We start from the raw sequence: 23,473 nt of genomic DNA on the forward strand, positions 1-23,473 counted from the left end.
TCTGATAAGCCCCACTTGCTTCTGGGCCACCTGCCTGGCTCTCCTCTTCCTCCCAGACCTGCACCTGTAGGGTGGGAAGGGTGGGGCGTGTGCAGAGTCTATCTGAAGTTCCTGCATTCACAGAGGTTTTAGCCTCAGTTTCACGTGTGAGATGCACAAGGCAGAAGACACTGGCAGAAATATGTCTGGGCTCTATAGAAAGGACCCTCAGACCTACACCTCCTTTCTGTCACCCACGCATGGCCTCCAGGTACCTCTCCTGTCACAGACAGGGTGGGTGAGCAGGAGTGGAGAATCCAGCCCTGGTATTAAACTGTCTAGTCTTTGCCAGGAGGTTCTAAAAGTTGGCCTCTACTCTGGGCATATGCAATTTTGTACTTAATTACACAGTCTGTTTCTGTTCCCTATTCTCTGTGTGTTCCCACACGCAAGGACACCTCCTCCCCAAGTATCTCCTCTTGGCTGGTGTCTTATGCATCTCTGTGTAAGTACAACAGTTGTTCATGATCAACGTGTCCAGTCGGTTGAATATTGTCGTGCCTTAATTTTCTCAACCTATTTTATGGCGGTCCAGACCAAATCATTTCCTCCCTTTAAAAACAGGCAAAGAAATATGTGCACGTGTACAACTAAAAAGGCATACACAAATATTCATGGAAAGCCTACCTGAAATAGCCTCACACTGGAAATAATCTCAAGTGTCCATAAAAAGTGAAATGGATGGACTGTGGCATATTCTTACAATGGAGTACTATGCAGCAGTGAAAAACATCAATAAACCACTGTGGCACACAACATGGCTAGTCACACAAATGTGACGTTGGGCCAAAGAACCAGACATGAAAGAGCACATAATGTAAGGTTCCATCAATATATAAAGTTAAAAACAAGCAAGACTAATATATATAGTATGAAAAGCCAGGATGATGGCAGATTTATGGAGGAAGGAGGAAATAATGACTGGAAGGATACCATAGGGCTTCTGGGTGCTGGAATGTCCTCATTCTTAACATAGTGGCAGATACATAAATGTGTTCACCGTGTGATCATTCTTTGTATTGTCCAGTTCTATGCATTTTTCTATATGTTTCTATATGTTTCATTTTTCTTAGAGAGAGAGAGAGAGAGAGGGCACAAGGGAGTGAATGGCAGGAAGAGATAGAATTTGGGGCTCACCCGAAGCGGGACGCGTGTTTTTACCTGAAAGGGGGCTCGTGTTCACCTGATTCGGGGCTCAAGCTCACCCGACATGGGGCTCGAACTCACGAACTCTGAGATCATGACCTGAGCTGAAGTCAGATGCTCAATGACTGAGCCACCCATGTGCCCGGAGTTTAATTTTAAGAGACTTTAAAAAATACTCATCAGGACGGTAGGGTGACATAAATGGAGGTATAAGCCAGTTGAGAATGAGAAGGTACAGATAACTGTAGGAAAGTTAATTGTGGCATAGTTAGAGGGACATATGGGTTTGAAGCAGTGGGTTAAACTGGGAAAGATGAGAAGATATTTATATGCATAGGGATGGGAAGCAGGGACAAGATATAATGTACGAGAGAGAGAGAGAGAGAGAGAGAGAGAGAGAGAGAGAGTGACAGGTGGATCAAGGTCTGAGAGGAAGGGAGAAGGCTTAGGTATGAGACTGGCTTCAAAAGGGAAAAGAGAACTTTATTTGAAGGAGAAAAAAAGAGATGCTGATTTGTATGAGGAAGTGGGAAGTTACACGATACAACAAGAGACCTCAGTTTCTAAGTGAAAGGTGTTTGTTTGTTTTCTTTTTCTTCTTTTCTTCCTGTAGTTGCCATTCCCCGCCTATTCCTCAGGTTATTCTCCCAAAGTCTGGCCCTGGAGTGGAAGAAAATGACATGAGCTTTTCTTTCTCGGAGGTCTCGGAAGGAAGCTCCCAAGTGAGTTTTATCCAGGGAGGTAGCATGGCGGAATAGACTGACGTTGGACCCAACCCCACCTGCTTACTTGCCCTGTAGCCTAAGGGTGGCATTCCCCTGAGCCTTGCTCTCCTCTAAGATGGTACAATCATCTTGCAGGTGGTTGTGAGCGCTGGAAAGAATAGATTGGTAATCCGAATGTCCAAACTTCACACATCCCTGTAATGCCCAAATCACTGTGGCCTCAACTCTGTCTCTTTTCATGGCACAAATACTGTCTTTTCCCAGGCTCCTGTTTCCAGGTATTTCTGAGAAATGCTTAAAGAGTGTTTACAAGGTCTGCAGACCAATTCTGGGTAGTTGCTTGTCATTAGAGTTTGTCATTGGGATCCAACTACTACTTTCTCCTTCCCCAGTTATGCCCATTTGCCTCAAGACAGACTGCTCCTGCTCTCCCCTGTGCTGTTCTGTCCAACCTGATATTGACCCTATCTCTGGTTCCATAAGGTGATTGCTAAGATCAGGAAATAAGGTTTGTTAAGACTATGCTGAAGGCTCAGTGACACGAGAAGGATATTACCAAAGAGGGAATTTAAAAGCGAAGTATCGGGGCGCCTGGGTGGCGCAGTCGGTTAAGCGTCCGACTTCAGCCAGGTCACGATCTCGCGGTCTGTGAGTTCGAGCCCCGCGTCGGGCTCTGGGCTGATGGCTCGGAGCCTGGAGCCTGTTTCTGATTCTGTGTCTCCCTCTCTCTCTGCCCCTCCCCCGTTCATGCTCTGTCTCTCTCTGTCCCAAAAAAATAAATAAACGTTAAAAAAAATTTTTTTTTAAAGCGAAGTATCACTGCTCTTGGGTCTGCAGACGGGTCCTCTCCTGGACACTTCCTTGCCTGCCTTCCCTGTTGCAGGGGCCAGTTGACCTAGCTGCGATAGAAATACCCTGGGGTCCATCCCTGCCTCCATACTCACATATCTAGAATGATTGACGATGACAATGTCTATTACACACAGGGGAGAATGCTGACCCCCACACAGGATGTGATCTTGTCCTTTGGTGCCAAGACACCAGAACAACAACAAAATCAAAATCATCTCCAAAGGATGGGCTCTCCGGTACAGAATAACATTATCAGTAGTCCCGTACAATTCCTCTTCAAGGCTTGAGGTGAACAGAAGCTCAACTATCTAGCCTTCAAACCATCTTGGAGTCTCGGCTTCTGATCTCCTGTGACAAATGATTAGGACAGTAACCCATAGATCCGCCAGGAAAAAGCAATAATGACCAGGATTAGTAAAGAACATCTGAATAATGGAAACAAAGATGACCTTTTATATTGCAACAAAGAGCTTCTGGAGCCGAAGGTCTCAAATCTCTCCCTTTTAGACAGGAGTTTGTGCTCTATATTTGGATAACCTTGAGACTACTCAACTACACTTTCCTTTTCTAGAGTTTTCCCCAAGAGGCATCAGCTGTGTCTCTTTTGCCTAACTCTGTGTCCCCAGGGCCTGGTAACAGTGTAGGCACACACTAGGTAATCAGTAAATACTTGAGTGAATAAATGAATGAATGAGTCGAAGGGTAGTCTGCCCTAAACTTCCATCTCTACGGAGACAGAAAATCACTTGAAACGTTTTGTTCCCCTGGGTTCTACTGAGGTTGCTTAACACCCATTCTGCCTTTTACTTTGCTGGCAGCCTTTGGCCAGAGTTGCATCACACGGGTGGAATCTGAGCATCGTAGCCCCAGTCTCCTTTCTTGAGCCTCGTTTATAGTGGGCATGTGACCCAGCTCTGGCTGGTAAGGACATTATCTGTTCTAGTTGAGGAGTGATCTGCTGGGGATGTCTGGTATGGGTTTCCCTAGAAGGGATGGTGTTTTTCTGCCTCTGGCCATCACTGGGTTTGAGGAGGGCAAGAGCTGCGGAGGCAAAGCCAGCACATGCACAGAACAAAGCCAACGTGCTCTCAGAGTAAGGAGGCAGGAGCCCGGTGTGGCTGGCAGGAGCCGGGAGCACCTCTTGCTACCTGAGGTAATGGCTCTCTTGACAGATTAAGGCAGTGAGCTTTCTAAATACATTTTACATGGCTTCCAACACAAATACACACGCATGTAATATACAAAACTACAGAAGTTTCACAGGACAATACCACTCCTACTCTTTGCAAGATAGTTCTCCTTTTTTCTTCCATTCTATTGCTGCATTTTTTAAAAGACATAACTGAGGGGCGCCTGGGTGACTCAGTTAAGCGTCCGACTTCAGCTCAGATCGTGATATCATAGTGTGTGGGTTCGAGCCCCACATCGGGCTCTCTTCTGTCAGGGCAAAGCCCACTTCAGATCCTCTGTCCCCCTCTCTCTCTACCCCTCCCCTCCTTGTGCTCTCTCTCTCTCTCTCAAAAAAAAGTAAACATTTTTAAAAAGACATAATTGAGGCACCGTAAAATCATTACACAAACCCAAAAATGTGTGTGACCTACAGCATAAAAAAATTGGGAGTTTTCTGGTACTTTTTCTGCAAACTCTGAAGTCCGACTACCTTGGGTTGGTATCCCAGATCTGCCAGTTACCAGCTTTGTTCAGTTGCCCAAGCTTCTTAACCTCTCTGATTCTGTTTTCTTATTATCTGGTGGGAGTAAGAAGGGCACCTACTTCCTAAGGATTGTTGTTCTAAGGATTAAATGAGTTAATATATTTAAGGCAGTTGGAATGGGGAGCCATTGGGAGGTCTGAGCAGAAAACTGACAGGATCTCCCAAAGCTGACTTAGGCATGGTCCCTGCCCTCACAGAGTTTACATTCCTCTGGGGAAAATATAATGCAGAGGTACTGGGATGAATAGAAACACATAGCAGTCTAGAAACATGAAGGAGAAACTTGCATTTTGGCTGGTAAAATAAAGTCTCATAATCTCCAGGAACTAGGACTGGGAGATAAAATGAATTTGGAAAATTCTATTTGCTTAAAAAATGTAATACACTAAGTTTTAGAGCAATGTCAGGTACACGAAAATCGAAAGGAAAGTACAGTGCAGAGAATATTCCCTCACTTTCACCCTCACAGTTTTCCCTATTATTAACATCTTGTATTTGTGTGGTACATTTGTTAGAATTGATAAGGCACTATTATTAAGTGAGGTCTATAGTTTACATCAGTGTTCACTCTTTGTCCCATACTTTCTGTGGGTTTGGGCAAATGTACAGTAACACGTATTCATCATTACAGTATCATATGCAATGGTTTCACTGCCCTAAACCCCGCTCCCAAGCCTATGCTCCACCGACTTACTCATCCCTCCTTCCCTCCCGTGAAACCCCTGGAAACCCCTGATCCTTTTATTGTGTTCATAGTTTTGCCTTTTCCAGAATTCCATAGAATGGAAATCATGCAGTAGGTAGACTTTTAAGATTGACTTCTTTCATTTAACAATGTCTACTTACTTTTTACAAAGCCTTTCTAGGGGGCGCCTGGGTGGCTCAATCGGTTGAGCATCCCACTCTGGTTCAGGTCATGATCTCACAGTTTGTGAGTTCAAGCCCTGCGTTGGGCTCTGTGCTGACAGCTCAGAGTCTGGAGCCTGCTTCAGATTCTGTATCTCCTCCTCTCTCTGGCCCTCCCATGCTCACGCTCTGTCTGTCTCCCAATAATAGTAAATAAATGTTAAAAAAAATTTAAAAAATCAAATATGAATAAATTCCCAGCAGTATGACTACAACATTAACATGTGGTCAACACGTATTTGTTGAACTGAACTACAGTCCTAACCCCTTGATTACACTACTCCAGGTTCCTACTTCCATAGTGCTCTCAGACAGATAGCCTGTGTGATTAGAGTAGGCCAATCTTCTCATTGTTCCCCAAATTCCCTACCTTCCTTGCTGAGGAATTCCAACTATGTATGAGGGTTTTTGTCATTTGTTGTTTCCTATATGGGACAAAGCCTCATCATAGTAAGTGTCACAGGTCTTGGAAGTATGGAGATGTAAGTGATACCTCCAGAGATAAGGCAGACATATAGTTCTGTCACGCTAGGGAAATGAACCCACCATTCACCATTGTAGGAGGAAAGAAGGGGACTCAAAGATCAGGGAGGGCTTTGTCAATCATCAAAGATTATTAGACATCTCTACCGACAATTAGAAATGTTAAATACCTGATTTTCTCCAATGCTTCCAACTTCTGGCAGGGAAGACTTACAAATCTAATAAGCAAAATATTTCAAACAGGTAGACAAGTCTTGTAAATCAAACATTCCAGCCTGCTAAATGTGGTAAGGTGACACAGTACAACCAAAGCAGCATCACAAAGACAAATTACTCTACCTGAATGAACACAGTTTATCAAGGTATTGATCCTGTATTCATGCCTTTATTGTCACCCTGTGTCTTTGTACAATTTCTTTGTACAATTTGAACTACATGTGTTTCTCATCCGACCAAGGGAAACTTATAAACCATCTCAGTCCCATGACTGCAGTAACTGACATTTCAGAATCAGGGCTTGGTCTGAGACTCTGGATGGGGAAACAAGGCTTGCACGATAATTCCAAGAACATTCTAGATGAACCCTTCATTAATAAGTTGAATCCTTCTTACGGGAATAAAGTCTTAGTCCTATACCTTTCTCAGAATATTGTGCATCTTCTATCACTGTTTTGATTTTTCGAATGGTAACCTCTATCGTTTACCAAGGTACCGTCCACATGAATTTTATTTTTTTTAAGATTTTTTTATTTGTAAGTAATCTCTACACCCAGCGTGGGGCTTGAACTCACAACCCTAAGATCAAGAATCAGATGCTCCACCAACTGAGCCAGCCAAGCCTCTCCCACATGAATTTTAATTGACTAATTTGAATCAAAACTCTCTTCTCCTTGCCTGAATTGCAGTGAAATATTTTTATTGCCTGCTTGAATTCCATTTGTCTTATTAACCACCATATTCTGGCCACTTATTGACAGAAATTACTTAGAATTATAGAAGGTCAAGTTGGAAAAGACTGTATCCGAGGCATTCCTATGCCCCAGGCTGTCCCTGTCAGGCTCTGGCACCTTTGCTGGCACAGTGGAAAATCCCCACCTTGAGAACGAGAGCCTTCCAGTCCCTGGCCTCCCTGGCAGGGGCAGGGGTGGGGTGTAGGGGTGGTGGTGAAGTCTTGTCGCAACTAGTTAGTGGCTGTCAGGATCAGAGCCCTAGATGGCTCTGTCCAAACCCCTGCCTTCAGCCCGATGAAGGGATCTGATGAAGAACCATCTTCTATTGTTTCCCCTTTATTCACTTAATGAGCAGAGACAACAAAGAACAGTGAGTACTTAGCATAGCCCTAGACCATGGAAATGATAAATATTTGTTCACTGACTGATTAATGACACCAACACCCAGCTGTCCTGACCACATTCACCCAAATAACAAAGCCCAGCAAGGTATGGCTTCCGTGACCCCGTGTTTCAACCCCCTCTGTCCCTGCCCAGCCCAGGAAGGAGTTGAACAACTGTGGTCGTGGCCATCGTGAGGAAATGATGAAAGGCTTTGAAAGACAAGCATGTGAAGAAAGGGAGGAAGAGTGGGGGAAGGTCACAGTGGGCAGGGACCTGGAAGGAAGAGAGAAAGGTGGTTGGGTAGAGAGCCTGGGGGGCAGGACTAGCATTACCCTCACAACCACGGGCTCCCATCTGGGTCTCAGAGATGGCTCTCTTCTCTTCCCTTTGGCTCCTGCAGAGAAAATCATTCCATCTTAAGTCTTGATCATACTTAAAGAGATGATGTACATAGATGTGTGTATGGATGCACACAAACACTCATACAGGTGCTCATGGGTCTGTTTAACTATATGTAACAAATTGACACCTGTTCCAAAACCGGACTCTACCGAACAGAGCCATTCAAAGTGGGTGCCCTGAGGGAGCCTGCACCCTTGAAATCAGATACCGTCTCAAGGGTAAGGGTTAGCCTCAGCCTCAGCGGGTGCCCTCTCCGGACCTGATGAAGAGCTGAGAAGGGCCACAGCCTACTTCATTACTTCTTCTCTTCTCAGCTTGCTTTACCTGTCACTCTAACCCCTCTTCTGCAGCTGTCCTTTGCTGAGCGTCTCCTGAGTCCCAGACATGCTGCTGGGTGCTGCAGGTTAAGCCATGCAAACCTGAACTCCGATCGAAAGAGGCGCCATCTCAGCTCTCAGAGGACTTTCCACACCCAACGTAACCTGGAGGCTTCTTGCGAAGACCAGGGGAGACCAGTTGTGAAAATGCTGTGAATAAGTGGAGTGTGTGAACTAATATTACATCACATATACAGTGGTGCATGCAACAGAACTCCCTAGTGTGCTTGCTGCTGAGAGGAAGCCGAAGGTATAATACTCAGCACCCGATGGACCACATGAGAGGTGGGAGGTCTGAGCAGCAACCAAGGTGTGAATACGTGGGAAATCATGAGCATCAGGTTCCCAGGGCGAATGGGGCCGTGAAATTAAAAACCGCTTTGTTTTGCTTTTGCCTTCCTCATTATTTTTTCTTTTGGTAATATTCAAGGAAGAACAAAACCCAAAGGAAACCATATTCAGATTGGTACTTATTCTATAGGGGCCCAGACACCAGCCCCCTGCTTATCAGTTGCCCGAGTAACAGAAGCCGCTGCTGGAGACCTGGGGGTGGAAGGTGGGGCTAAGGCTGTTTACCAGCTTGCTTGGGGAAGGAGGTGGAACCATCACCCACAGCACTAACCAGAGGAAACTGCCTGTTCCCCAAGGTCATAGATAGTAGAGCTTCCTGCCAGAGCACCCAGCATCTGAGTTCACGACTGAGGTGGCCTTCACTGCAAAGTCTTTCCATAGATGGAGATCAGAGGGTTTGTGAATGACCAACTAACTGCCTCCATGCTGCCTGGGGTGGGGCTGCAGGTGGAGAGAGGGAGCACCAGGCTTTTGTTTGGTTCTGGGGTGGTTTTTTTGTTGTTGTTGTTGTTGTTGTTGTTTTCAGGCTTTTGAATTTCTGTGTTTAAATCCCGGCTCTTTCATTTGAAAGCTATGGGACGCCTTCCCTGTAAAACAAGGACAGGGTATAATGTCCATTGGCTGACGGTTATGGAACTTTCTCTCCCATCCATCTTAATTTTCCCCTTTCCTTTCAGATCCCCGGGATCCCTTTACCCCCCCTCTTGTGCAACCAGCCCAAACTCAAAAAGGAATTTTGCTTTCTTTGTGTCATGGTTTGCTCTCTGAACCAGATCCTGGGACCCAGCTTTTCAGAATTGAGTGCCAGGCGAGTGCTTTTGCTGACAATAACAACAAAAGTCCTCTAAAAGGAATTTTGCCCCCAGCTTTAATATAACATGCATTTCTTTCCCTTCCTGGCTCCACCGGTTCTTCCCTCTGCACTTCCCTTTTATCTCAACACAACCTACAATGAATGAGATGGCCAAACCCACAGCCGGACTGGCCTACCTGCTTCGCAGACTTCATAAATCCCCAGTGCACTGCTCCCCTCACAGGACATTTTTTAAACAATCTAAGACCGATCATGCCCACCCTTTCCCCCTCCACGTCTCTCCAGTTTTTCTTTCAGGAGCTTATTTATGAAGTCTTTCAAAACCGCTATGCCATCATGCCCACACGGTAGCAGGGAATGTTTATTGCATATACCTGCCAAACACGGGGTTGGGGGAGGGTTGTTTTTTTAAACAAAATTACAAAAACCAATCAATCGATGGTAGAAATCGGCCATCACTCTTCTAACATTCTTCCTGAAGTATGCCCCATCCACTCTGCTAGTAGAACCTCATTTGTTCAGCTAATAGCAGAAATCTTTTGACTGTAGGGAGAGAAGGCCTCCTACTCTGGCCATAAAGAATGAACTGCAATTTGCCTAGACCACACATAGTAATCTCATTCTCCTAAGGTTGGCGACATGACCCAATGAAATATTAGGGGAAGTTTGCTGGATGTGGCTTCCAGGAAAGCTTTTGCTTTCTTGGGTTAAAAAAGGACAAACTCAGCTGGCAGGGTCCTTTTTGTACCTTTGTTATTTTTTCTTTCCTGGAATACTGATAATATGCCTGGAAGTACAGCAGCCACCTTGGGACCATGAGGCAGAAGAAGAGGGCAAAGATAAAATCTGTTAAAGTATGGCTTAACAGAAAGATAGCAAGAGCCTGGGATACTGATGGTAACCTCAAGTAGCTGACCGACCTTGGTCCCACCAGTCATGTGAAACAAATAAGCCTCCATTTGTTTAGGTCGTTGGGCCTTTGGTTACACATACCTAAATGCAATCCTAACTGATACATAGTTCTTGCTCTCAAGAAATGGGTAATGGCTCAGTGTATACAACTTGATATCACTCTTCATTCTAAATCTAGTGCATGAAAAAACTCTGTCTGCTCTACGATCAAAATATATCTCAGGGGTACCTGACTGGCTCAGTTGGGAAAGCAGGCTACACTCAATCTTGGGGTCATGAGCTCAAGCTCCATATGGGGCTTAAAGCTTACATTAAAAAAAAATATATATCGGGCGCCTGGGTGGCGCAGTCGGTTAAGCGTCCGACTTCAGCCAGGTCACGATCTCGCGGTCCGTGAGTTCGAGCCCCATGTCAGGTTCTGGGCTGATGGCTCAGAGCCTGGAGCCTGTTTCTCATTCTGTGTCTCCCTCTCTCTCTGCCCCTCCCCCGTTCATGCTCTGTCTCTCTCTATCCCAAAAATAAATAAACGTTGAAAAAAAATTTAAAAAAACAATATATCTATATATCTATATCTATGTATCTATATACCTATATATCTATATATAGATATAGATATCTCAGATTTCAACCATTTCTCATTGTCCTGATATTAACCTGGATTAAGCACCATCATCTCTCACTCAGAATATAGCAGCATTCACTGAACAGACCACCTGTGTCTAGCCTTTTCCCTCTGTGGCTTATTCTTAATATAGCGACCAGAGAGCTTCCACTGACAGGTACACCAGATGGTATCCCTCTGCCATCAAAACTCTCCAGTGGTGTCTAAGGTACCCAGAGTAGAAGCCAAAATCCTTAAAGTGACCTACAGGGTGCCTGCGTGACTCAGCTCCTGCTTTGTTGTTATTTTGTATGGTTTCCATCACTCTGCTTTGAAGTTTACTGGTATTTTCCTCCTCAAAATCGAATCTACTTTTATGCCCACCCAGTGCCTTTTTCATTTTGAACATTTCACTTTGTGGCTCTTGAGTTTCCTTTTGTTCTTGGTTTCTCTCTTCATTGTATTCATGTTTCCCTTTACATCCTTGAGCACAGTTACAATAGCTGCCCCAAGGCCCTTCCCTTGTTTGTTAATCTCTGTCATTTTCTGGACTGTTTCCATTGACAGACTTCCCCCCCCCCCCCCCACACACACCCCTCCCCCCCCCTTCTGTGTCACATTTTCTGCTTGTTTTGGGGCATATCTAATAATTATCACTGGACACGGAACATTGTAACTGTTATGTTATCGAATGTCTAGATTTTGTGGGCAGCGCATTTACTTACACATTGACTTGAGCATTTTGCAGTTTGTGTTTAAGCTTTGTCCGGGAAGGTCTAGAGATGTCTTTGAGGCCCAATGTGCCCTTTACTGAGCATTGAACCTTCTGAGATCCCAATTTAATTTCCTAGCTGCTCAACAAACACTTTCCACCCTGGCCAGTCTTTTTTTTTTTTAATTTTTTTTTTCAACGTTTTTTAATTTATTTTTGGGACAGAGAGAGACAGAGCATGAACGGGGGAGGGGCAGAGAGAGAGGGAGACACAGAATCGGAAACAGGCTCCAGGCTCTGAGCCATCAGCCCAGAGCCCGACGCGGGGCTCGAACTCACGGACCGAGAAATCGTGACCTGGCTGAAGTCGGACGCTTAACCGACTGCGCCACCCAGGCGCCCCAAGGCCAGTCTTATATCAAGTACCTCCCAGCCCTTTGCGAACTCTGGTGTTTGTTCAGTATCCAGCTCTCTGGCGGTGGTCTTGTTTGTCCGTCTGTCTGTTTTTGTAACTGCTCTTTGTCTATTCTTCTGGAGTTTCACGCTGTGTAGGGACAGCTTTGCATTCAGCAGAAGATCCAAGGGAACCCCATACAGGTTTCCGAAGTTCTGTTCCTGCATCGCTCCCTTAGCTCTGGTATTCTCCAGCACAATTTCAAACAGCCTCTTCCAACTCCTGTCTTCGCCTTCTCAGCTCAGTGAGATGATCCACCCTCTTTACAGGTTCCCCTGCTTCGCGTTGTGGTCTGGAGTTGCCCCAAGGCAGAAGTCTGGGGTAGCAGGGGGCCACCCCTCACTTGTTTTCCTTCCCTCAGGGTTCACCGTCCCGCACTCTGTGTTGCCCACTGCCTGAAAACGTGGTTCCATATATTTAAGCTAGATTTCTAGTTTATGGCATGAGGGTTACTCAGTCGTACCTGGAAGTGGCCGTAAACACTTCTTCAATGTGTAGTGCATTTCGGCCTCCGTGTCAGTTCCTAGGACACCAAGTTGAGTGTGAGTCCATTGACACGTGGCCGAGGAATTGAACCTCAGAGTGGGGAAATAACTTGCCTAAAACAAAGCTGTGGCTGGAGCTAAGATAATGCCCAGGAGTTTGGGGCTCTTAGGCTGATCTTCACGCTCAAGCTGTATCACCTTTCCCCAGCTTAGCGCCTCTGAACACTCCCTTCCCCTCGGTTCCTTAGAATACAGACTTCTTCAGCCAGCACCCTCTCCAATACCCTCCCCCAGACTAGCTGGGAAATGTCTTTCACGCCCCAGTGGTTCAGACCATTTAGAAGGACTGAGACCCACTCCATCACAAGCCAGAGGGATGAGCTTTCTGGTTCTCCCCACCACCCACTTTGATTTCTGCTTCAGATTTCCCCCAAAGGCCCCTCTCGCCAGCCTGCAACAGGATGAGACCACGTCTGGCGAAACTGTGTTGTGAACAGCAACACTTAGGCAAATGGGATTCATCCAAGAATAACTGAGGTAGAAAACATCTGCTTCTGAGTGTGTCAGGTGACAAGGGGCCGAGGGTCACAAAAGGCCTCTTTGCTCCACAAGTACTCATTCCAGAGACTTGCAGGGGGGCCTCGGCAGACAGGCTCCTGCTGCTGGGGTTCCCAGGGTCTGTTCCCATGCAGATAGTGCTTTTTCCCAAGGTCATGCCCTTACGAGGTGACTGAATGAGGTGGGAGTATAAAGGCCCAGGCATTTTAGTCTGAATGAGGCAGGCCAGCTCTGGCAGACAGCACTTGTTCTGGAGCTCCCAGCCAGGCTGGCCAAAGCTTTGTCAGGGTTGCTTCAGGACTCTGCTTCCCCCCTGCCCGGTCCTACCTTCTCCCCGGCCTTTTGCAGGTGACGATTCCTGGTGAATGATCTGCACCCACGTTCTGGCTCCACCTCTGTTCTGAAGCCAACCTGTGACTCAGGGAACCACCACTGGGGCCATCCAGCCCAGGTTCCCTGCAGCCAGGGCCTCAAAGTTAGGCAGTGGCTGCTCATTCCATAGGATGGTCACCCCGATATGACAGGTTTGGGCTCCTCACAACTTTCCACCTCCCTTCTTTATCGGTGTGATAGAAAATTGAAGTGAGCATCCAGAATGTATTGGGAAACAGTATTGGAAGTTTATCTAGTGTACATTCTGAGCCAGACACTATGCTTCACACACACAGTCACATTTAATGTCCACAAACGATCCCATAGGAAAGGTAACCCTATTATTCCCACTCTTTAAAGACCTTTTCTAGCCTCTGTCTGCAAAGAGTTGGGGCAGGTCCATGGGTAGGTGATGAATGACTATCTCAGGCTCTCTCCAGGGTCCTGGCCCCATTTTCTACGGCATGAGCCCCTGACCGTGGCTTCCTTCTCATCTCTGGTTGGTGCTTACATCCTCCCTTTCCTCCTTCCTCCCCCAGCTCTCAGTTCTGCAGCTCTGGCAGCCCCCGCACTGGCCCCACTATCAAAGCAGAGGCACTTTCGGTGCCCAAAACCCACCCTTGAAAGTAGGAACATAAGAACTCTCAGCCCACATCCTGTATCTGAGCAAATTTCTCACAGGTGGTTCAGCCCCGGCAAGCCTTTATATGCAACATCTTGCAGCCTACCACCAGTCTAGTAACCACCAAATCTGGGCTCCCAAGAGGTCACTCATTCATTCATCCATTTATCAACAATGAACTACCAGCCATGGACCTACTGGGTACAGGGGCTGGCTGGAAGAACACAGATGGACCACCTATTCATTTATTCATGCACTTGCTTACTTAACGATCACTTAGTGAGATCCTATTTTGTCTGAAGCACACGTCCTGATGACATGGTGGGAGCCAGAAGCAGTCTAGACCTTGCATTCCAAAGGAAGGGGGGGAGGGTTAGAGTCCATTATGCAACTACTTTACTAAAGAGTCCAGTCTCACACACAAAGTCCAGAAGGATGTACAAGAGACTTTTAGTTCAGGTTGGAGAGTGACTTCTCATGCAGAAGGGGTTCTTGGACGAGGTGTGCATCTGGGCATCTCTTTCTGTTGGTTCCTCCCTAGTTCGTTTTGGGCTGGGTCTTTCCATTTAAGCTCTTTGGGTGCCTTGCTGGTGTACTCTTCCCACCAAGGAGCAAATATGTCTCTGTGAACCCGCTGTCTCCTCTCTTTCCTTGTAGATGGGCCTCTCTTCCCTTGTAGATGGGCCTTTCTTCTCAGGCCTCCTATGTGTTCCCAGGCTGACATAGGCTGAAAAAGCCCATCCCTTCCTCTGCCTAGAGGCACGTGAACAGAGAGCCCCTTTCTCTTAAACCAAGTTAAGGCCTGAACCGGGTCCCACAAAGCAAGCTGGGGAGGTGCCAGGCCTTAGGAATGCATGCGTGTGGGGACAAGCAAGGAAAATCTATCTGGCCATACTTAGAGTGCTTCTTCCACCATATTCTGCATGTTTCCATTTGACTTTCCCTGGTGTTCTCCTGCTTTGGGGTCCATACCTATTTCCGCACTGAGCTAGGTTATAGATTCATTCCTCTCTCCCTACCCATCCACCCAACTTTCCTGAGACAATCCTTATCCCAAGAAAAGACTGAGGAAGGGGAAGACAGCACCCTCCCAGGAGTCTACCAGGTCTTGAGCCTCCCGCCAACCACCACCAGAGGGCGCTGCTCCCCCTGGCCTCCTGCGGTGCAGGCTCTCCCCCAGTCCAGGCAGGGGGTGCTTCTGAGGCACAGGCCTCTACCCAGGTTTCTGTCTGGACAGTGGCAGTGCCTCCGTTACATATTTCATTTTTATTTCCTCCTTTAGCAGAATAGTCTTCTGAATTTTCACCTCAGACAAATCACTAAAGCATATGGTTTCTGACCAAATCTTGGGTTAATAAGTATAGTTTTCCCCACCTTTAGGGATTCAGGTCTCCCCTTGGGTTTAAAACAGAGCTAGATCTTGCCTTCCCAGGCCCCTGTAAATCAAGGTGACCCAGGACTGGCATTTAAATCCTCCCTTATTAACCAAAAATGGGTGTCCTCACATCTCCACCCATGTGGCGATTCTTAGTTGCTATGATGCCCCTAAAGGCCCATCAGTCACTCTTGTTCCCCATGAGTACCCAGGGTGACCATTTCTGCCCTCGAAACTTCACTGAGGACTGGCTACAGTGTACGCTTCTGACTTTCCTTCTGCACCTTGTCAATGCCCAGACCCTCTTTCTAAGCCTATCTCAAAACTCACTTTCTCTCTTTTTTGAAAGTTTTAATTTAAATTCCGCTTAGTTAACAGTGTAATATTGGTTGCAGGTGTGCAATATAGTGATTCAACACTTCCATGCATCACCCTGTGCTCCTCACAAGTGCCCTCCTTAATCCCCACCTCGTAAGTAACCCGCCCCCGGGGGGCGGGGGGGGGGGGGGGGGGGGGTTGTTGCGGATAGTTAAGTCTGTGTTTTGGTCTCTCTCTCTCTCTCTTTCCCCTTGCTCTTTTGTTTTGTTTCTTAAATTCCACATATAAGTGAAATCATGTGGTATTTGTCTTTGACTGACATATTTCGCTTGTCAAAACTCGCTGCCCAGAGGAAGCCGGCCTGATCCCTACCAGAACCCCACCCCGCCCCATTCCATTCACCATTAATACTGCTGTGCTGCTCGGATTCAGTCCTTTGCTCCCTCCTCCTACATCTTCCATAGCTCCTGCCCATGTCCTCCTTCCTGGGGTTACGTCGGAAGCTATAAATGAAGATTGACAGAGGGGTACCTGGGTGGTTCAGTCGGTTAAGTGCCCGACTCGATTTTGGCTCAGGTCATGATCTCATGTTCTGTGGGATCAATCCCTGCTTTGGGCTCCACGCTGAGCGTGAAGCCTGCTTGAGATTCTCTCTCTCCCTCTCTCTCTGCCCCTGCCTTGCTCGCCCCCTTGCTCCCTCTCCAAAAAAAAAAAAAAAAAAAAAAAATCACAAAACAAAGATTGACAGATCGAACTCCATGAAAACATTTGTAATTGCACAAAGACAATATAAACAAAACATGAAGAAAAAATGAGTAAATTTAAGATAAATATGAGAGAGGAAAGATCAATTTACATAATGCAGAGAGAAGGACAACCCCTTAGGGATGGGCAGGGAACTGGGAGAAGCAATACTTTGGTCAATAAATATATGAACAAATAATTGCTCAACCTTTCCTTTTAATAGAAGTTCAAATAAGAAGGCACTGTTTTTTAATATAAAAGATATAAAACACTGATAACACCCACTTTTGTCAGAATGAGGGAAACAGGCATACTCCATACACTGTGGGAGGGAATATAAAACTGAAGCTCATTTTAGAGTAGTATAGAAATAGTAAGTGTCTGTTCTTTTATACCAGCTCATCTTGTGGCATTATTGTCTGTTACTGTGAAATGTAGAGCCAACTAAAAGCAGTGGGAGAGTGTAGCCACTTAAAAGGGCATATAAACCAATCTATCTAAACTGATGACACATACGATGGTTTATCTTAAATTGTGTGTGTGTGTGTGTGTGCGTGTGCATGTGTATACAGAGGCAGAGAGAAGGAAGAAAACTAGGAATGCTATATGCTAAACCATTAACAGTGGTTTCTTTAGAGAATGAGTAGTCACTTTCATTTTTTGCTTTATACACTTTCATATCCTTTAGGGTTTGGTGGCAATGCACGTTTGCTACAATTATATTTTTTTTCCATATTTCCAGTACGGGGCAAAAAGGAACAATTTGTTTATTGTTCTGAGGACATAAGGACGTAAGGTATGTCTGAGGACATAAGGTATTAGAAAGCTGGAACCAAATCATATTTATATTTATGAAGTGGCTGGCATAAATACTCCACATATTTTGAATTGAGTTTCTTTTACACATTTTAAAGGTTGATGCTCTATTTAGCCTTTCATTCCCTATAGTATTATATTTTGTTGTATTTATATATTTGCCTCCCTAAGTAGAGTGCAAGTTCCTCGAGGCAGATCAGAGGCATCCTTTATAAGCTCCTAGCAGTTCGCTGCAAAGTGTAGATTTTCCATGAAGTTTGCAGTACTTGTTGGGTACTGAGTCATTGAAAGTCTCACTTCCTTTCTAGACCCCAACCCCTCCACCCATATTCTCTTCCTCTTCCTTGGTGGGGCTTTGAGTTTAGAACATACTAATATCTGTGTGATTGGGAAAGAGCAAAAGTCTAGTAAGGAATGTCTCCAATTCAGGTTTGAGTCAGAATAGACAATGTAACAACGGAGTGGAAGACCTGACTTGGGATAGAATCCACACCTCGGAACCAGAATGAGACTTGTTTCAGAAGGAAGTCTGCAGGGGTGCCTGGGTGGCTCTGTCAGTTGGGCATCTGACACTTGATTTCGGCTCAGGTTATGATCTCAGGGTTCATGGGACTGGGCTCACGGTCGATGGTACACAGCCTGTTTGGGATTCTCTCTCTTTCTTTCTCTCTGCCCTCTCCTGCTTGTGCTCTCCCTCTCTCTCAAGATAAATAACTTAAAAAATAAAAAAGAAGAAGTTCTGCAAACAATTATCATGACCCTGAAGGTAACAGAATCCAGGATGGGCTGGAAGTAGGCAGTGAGCTAGGAAGAGCAGGACACAGGAGACTGAGGGAGACTGACTGTCTTCACATATTCGGACTTTCCCATTCGTATGTTCCTTTGCCACCTGCTGCCTTGTTTTCTTATCGATTACGCTGGTTCTGTCCTTTTGATGGGTTTCCCACAGACTTTTGAAATAATAACTGTAGTCATTTTGATTACCATTTGTTGAGCACAGTCTGAGTCAAGGGCTTTCTTTTTTTTTTTAATTTTTTTAACATTTTATTTATTTTTGAGACAGGGAGAGACAGAGCATGAACAGGGGAGGTTCAGAGAGAGGGAGACACAGAATCTGAAACAGGCTCCAGGCTCTGAGCTGTCAGCACAGAGCCCGATGCGGGGCTCGAACTCACGGACCGTGAAATCATGACCTGAGCCAAAGTCGGCTGCTTAACCGACTGAGCCACCCAGGCGCCCCGTCAAGGGCTTTCTTTACATGTGTAGCAAACACTGACTCCACTACAATATTTCCTTAAAAATACATCAGTCTGTTTTAATTTTCTGAATCAGAATAAATCTGATCCTATGCCCTTAACTTGCTGGACTGATGAGAAATGCAATCTCCATCATTACTAATGCTCTGTCCCTCCACCCACAGCTGATCTTACTTTAGTCCAGACATTCAGGAGTTCCCATGGTCATTGCTGATACGCTCCTGCATATCAAGTCTACCTATTGCCCTAGAGGCAGGTGGTTTGGATGCCCTTGTCACCCCTGGGCTCCGGGGGTCCTATGGCCTCTTGTGTAGGTAGGAGCTGTTGCTGACCTGCCAGCCAAGCCGAAATGGTCAGAGCAGAGAAGCAGAGGGCTGGAGAGGACTGAAACCCAGAGTAGTTTGAGATCTCCTAGACTAGACCGCTGGGCAGCTGCCTTCCAGCTCTGAGCATCTATGGTTTAGTGACTCCATTCAGGCCGTACGTTACTAACTTGGGCTTTGAAATATCTTTTTGTTTCCAGACTTAACTTATACCACAGTAGGCAGGGTGACCTTACCACATGCTTCTTCTCCAGGAATTCTTGTGTAGGATTCTTGGAGGCTACACGGGGCCCTCCAAATCTCCCTCTCTAGGCCTTCCCTTCACTTCCTCTCAGACCTTGGACTGGGCCTGGCTTTGCTCTCCTGTAGCTGCTGGCTCATTCCCTGAGGCACGAGGAAGAAAAAAATCATTTTGTTCCAGCAAGTGTGGCCTCATTTGTGCAATCTTGACCCTGTGGTGTAAGGCTATCCTGTCCCTACTATTTGTGGGGCCCAGAGCTGGGGTACAAATGGAGGCTTGTGTATCGTGTGTTTAAATATTTAAAAGTGCTAACTGTTAAAAATCTGATTTATACTCCTACATTAACAAACAGGATTTCACAACAACCTAGAAGATCAGGCTTGAATTCAGGATTCTCAGGCTCCTGAGAATTCTGCACCAGCTTGGGGCAGCATGTGTCCTCGGCTCTCAGCCCACAGGCCACGCCCCACTTCTCCCTTTCAGCCTCCCACAGAGCAGAGGCTTCACACACATACTTGGGGGCACCTCAGTCTTTGCACCCATGCTTCGTCTGTACCCCACGCCCACCCCCCAACACACACACACACACACACACACACACACACACACACAAGATCCTCTGGGCCAGACATGTGTATGCCAGCTTTGGAGTCCACACTGAGGATGATGGGACCAAGGAAAAGGCCTATTCAGACCCTGAAAGTGGGAACCAGGCTATTTGGGCAGGAATCCTGAGTATCTGGGTCATGGTGTAGAAGAGGAGAGATGTGAATTCCAGGTGGATGTGCCTGCCCTTAGAGGAGTCTTTGTTTCATGGTGGGGGTACAGCTGCTGGAGGACCAGAGTGGACCCACCAAAAGCAGAGGGATAGGCAGCTATGGCCCCCCAGGTCAAATCCAGCCCACTGCCTGTTTTTGTAATTACAATTTTTTTGGAACACAGCTACTCCCAATTTGTTTACATATTGCCTATGGCTGCTTTCCTTCCTTAGTGGTGGGGAACTTGGAGGTTGGGAAGTTACCACAGACAGAGGGTATGGCCTGCAAAGCCTAAAATATCTGGCCCTTTATAGAAAAGTTTGCAATTCTTCCTCTAAAGCACGGTGCCCAAAGCAGGGACTAAGGCTGTTTGGGTCTAAGGCTCCTTCTGGGTTCAGACACCTTAATATCACCATAAATTTCCCCCTGATTCCCTCACTTCTAATCCTTTCTTTCTAGAAAAATGATTTGCTTTTGTTCTTGTTTTTGAGGAAAATGATTTTTAACCTAAACTCTGAACAACACTTTCACAAACCGATTTAATCCTTGCAGCACCCGAAGGCGGTCATACAGGCCTAATTTGCAGAAGGAGCTAACGGGGACGCAGGGAACCTAAGGTCATGTTTCGAAGTGGTGGCAGCAGCAGAATTTCTGTGGAGGAGAGGCTTGGTGACGGCCATGTGATCCAAAGGGGAGTGAGAGCTGGATGCTAGGGGATTTCTTTCTAAGGGACTTTGAATATTCCCTTATGACTGAGAAAACACCAGATGTGCATACTGAGGAACAGGGTGACAAGCATTGCTGGGGTGGGGGAACCTAGTGCCCAGACACCCCTAAACACTGCCCCAGTGCTCAGATTTTCTTACCACAAGGTAGACGTTACCGGGGCACCTCTCTGATTTTCTAACTGGTTCAGTGTTTTCATTCTTCTGGTCATCATCACGTTCTCCAGAAGCAGAAGAGCACAATCTGGAATCAGACAGCCTGGGTTCACCTCTTGGCTTTGCCACTGACTTCCTGGCTGCGCAACCTGGGGCAAGCTATCTACCTTCTCTGTGCCCCACTTTTCTCATCAGCAAAATGGGGATAATAAGAGTATTTATCAGCTATCAGCTGATTCTGATGAGCTATTAGCCTCATTCTTCCCAGAACAGGCAGTTGCTGTCATTTTTTTTCTGCATCATTTTCTTACCGGATCCTCAGCACTGTATTCTACGTGTCCCGGGAGGTGCCATCCACGAGGGATTCATCGTGGACACTGTCCCCAGGAGTTCGCCTCACACCATCCTATGAGCTAGCCACCAATTTAACCTAAAATGGATCTTGTGCCAGTTAAATGCTTAGCGTATTTACTGGGTGACAACTGTGTCAAGCATTATGCCGGATGCTTTTCACTTGTTATTTATGTAACCCTCACAACAAACACTATGAAGTTAAGAACACTGCAGTTAAAAAAAAAAAAACATTTTAAAGTGGAGGAAACTGAACCAAAGAGAAGCTAAATGCCTTCCCTAGCCCACAGACTAGTAAGCGGCAGAACCCAGGAATGCCTGATCAGCTGACTGGATGGGTTAATTGACCCTTTGGTCCAGTTGGGAATCCAATGGGCAGATTTTAAGGTCAAGCTCTCAGGACCTGGGTGCCTGCTGGAAGACATCATGGGAAAGAGAAGTTTGGTTTGAATCCTGGCTCTTTCACCTTACCATCTAGGTGATCTTAGACAAATGACTTAACTTCTCTGAATATCACGTAAAGGTCAAATGAAATTACAGTGTCCTGCCAGTGACCTCTTCACTGTGCAACCAGACTGGAGTAAAGCAGGGGAGCTGGGGGTGAAACTGGAACCATGAACTCTTACTTCCAGCAGGATTGGTGAGGCGCGGAGAAAAAAAGGGGAGGGACGAGGGAAAGGTGGCCCAAGCAGAGCAGGGAACATCTGAGTCAGGACTGTTCCTCCTGTGCCTCCCCCGGGTCTGCTCCTTCCTGGAAGGAACCACCAAGGTGTGGAACAGCCCCCCAGGAGGTTCCTTCAGGAACTCTTCCATCAGCAAGTTTACTCATGTCTCAACTCCAGGGCTCAACAACCCCACACGAGCCATACTGGTTATTTGAGGACTGAGTGCAAGAGCAGGATAGTCTGAGCACTCCACGGGAACAAAGACCGTCAGCACTGATTCCAAAATTAGCTCACTTAAAAAGAAATTACCTCATTACTGTCTTTATTGTCACACCACACCCAAATGTAGCCTGCAGTTCCCTTGGGGAAGGCACCAAGAAAGTTCAAAGAAAAGGCACATTACAGCAAGGGTGCGAGGTCTTGCTCCCAGCGTCCTGGGGACAGCATGGCCACTACCTGTCCTCAAGCTGGTTACCAAGCTGAAGAAGCTGAGGAAGAATGCAGCTCACTAGAGAGGAAGTGCTTCCCCACTAACCAGCTCCCATGGACATGGGGTGGAGGGTTCTGCTGTTATGCTCTTTTGACAAAACCCGGACAGACGGCAGGCACTTGAACACATGGTTACATCTAAATGCTCACTAGCGATAAGCAAGTTTTCCTTTCCTGGCCCTTTCTGACAAAGCTTAATGATAGCCTCTTGCCATGACCACTGGCAGGATGTTTGCTGGTAAATTGGCAGTTGCTTAGGTGGAAGTGGCTAGAGACAGCTGTCTGGTCTCCAGGATTGGTTGGGGAGGTCCTGGTGACCAGCCACTTGTGCCATGGCCTGAACCATACATAGCCCAAGAGATGTACACAGTCCTCGGTGGCCCCGCCAGTGGAGGGATCAGTGGCAAATGTGGGAAATTGTAGGTTAAGAGCGTGTGGGATACGAATAGGGAGACAGAAGCCAAGCAGTCTTACCACTGAGCTTGTCAAGTAGTCTGAAAGCTCTTGCTATGGGCTTTGTCAGTTATGGTGTGGCATAAATCCATAGCCACTTAGTTATTTTATCATTGGATAATACTTTTTTATTTTGTAAGTAAATGCTTTTGTCCGCAATGACCTAAGAAAAATAAATTTAAAGTGCCTATATAAGGACAAACTGAGTACTCGATTTCCATTTTCCAAGAAAGTCCAGACAAATGTATAACTTGCGTAAGATGTTAGCTGACATTTGCTCTCCCCCCTGGTGCTGTTTGATATTGCATAAGACCCAAAAGACACCAATCTGCTGAACAAGGATCGGCATCTACCTGAAAAGTACTAATTTTTTAAAAAAAAATTTTTCAATGTTTATTTTTTGAGAGAGAGAGTGAGAGAGAGAGAAAAAGAAAGAGCGTGAGCGCAAGTGGGGGAGAAGCAGAGAGGGAGATACAGAATCTGAAGCAGGCTCCAGGCTCTGAGCTGTTAGCACAGAGCCCGATGCCCTGCTCGAACTCGTGAATCGCGAGATCATGACCTGAGCCAAAGTTAGACGCTTAACCAACCAGCCACCCAGGAGCCCCCAGAAGTACTAGTTACTCTAAGAGGATTTGACCTCAAGACCATGACTTAATAAAGGTAATTGTCAAAGGTGTTTTTTTGTATTACCCCATAAAGCATACATTTTCATTTAGGTAGGTCTAATGATAGATGTGCCAAATTAATTTCTCTTTTGTTCTATTCCATGTTTTTTGTTTATACATGTGTAAAAGAGGAGCTCTATTTGCAGAACAAACCCACAAGTTATTAAATAATGTCAAATTCATATCAAAATCATCAGATGCTTCAAATAAAAAAATCACGTAAGTTACTTGTAATAATGGTTGAATTTTTTTCACCCAGTTCATGAAATAAAAGTAAAG

At 46.0% G+C, this 23,473-nt stretch overlaps 1 long non-coding RNA gene across 1 annotated transcript; it reads right to left on the reverse strand.

Annotated features, from left to right (window-relative positions):
- Positions 1-1,647: 1,647 nt before the first annotated feature.
- On the reverse strand, positions 1,648-8,204 carry LOC121027670 (uncharacterized). Its single transcript, XR_005788856.1, has 3 exons — positions 7,926-8,204; positions 7,532-7,593; positions 1,648-1,845 (listed from the first exon to the last, which is right to left on the reverse strand). It is a non-coding gene; the product is annotated as an uncharacterized LOC121027670 (long non-coding RNA).
- Positions 8,205-23,473: the final 15,269 nt, after the last annotated feature.

This window comes from Herpailurus yagouaroundi, unplaced genomic scaffold (assembly GCF_014898765.1).
Source record: "Herpailurus yagouaroundi ecotype Mexico unplaced genomic scaffold, PumYag 77, whole genome shotgun sequence".
Lineage (NCBI taxonomy): Eukaryota > Metazoa > Chordata > Mammalia > Carnivora > Felidae > Herpailurus > Herpailurus yagouaroundi.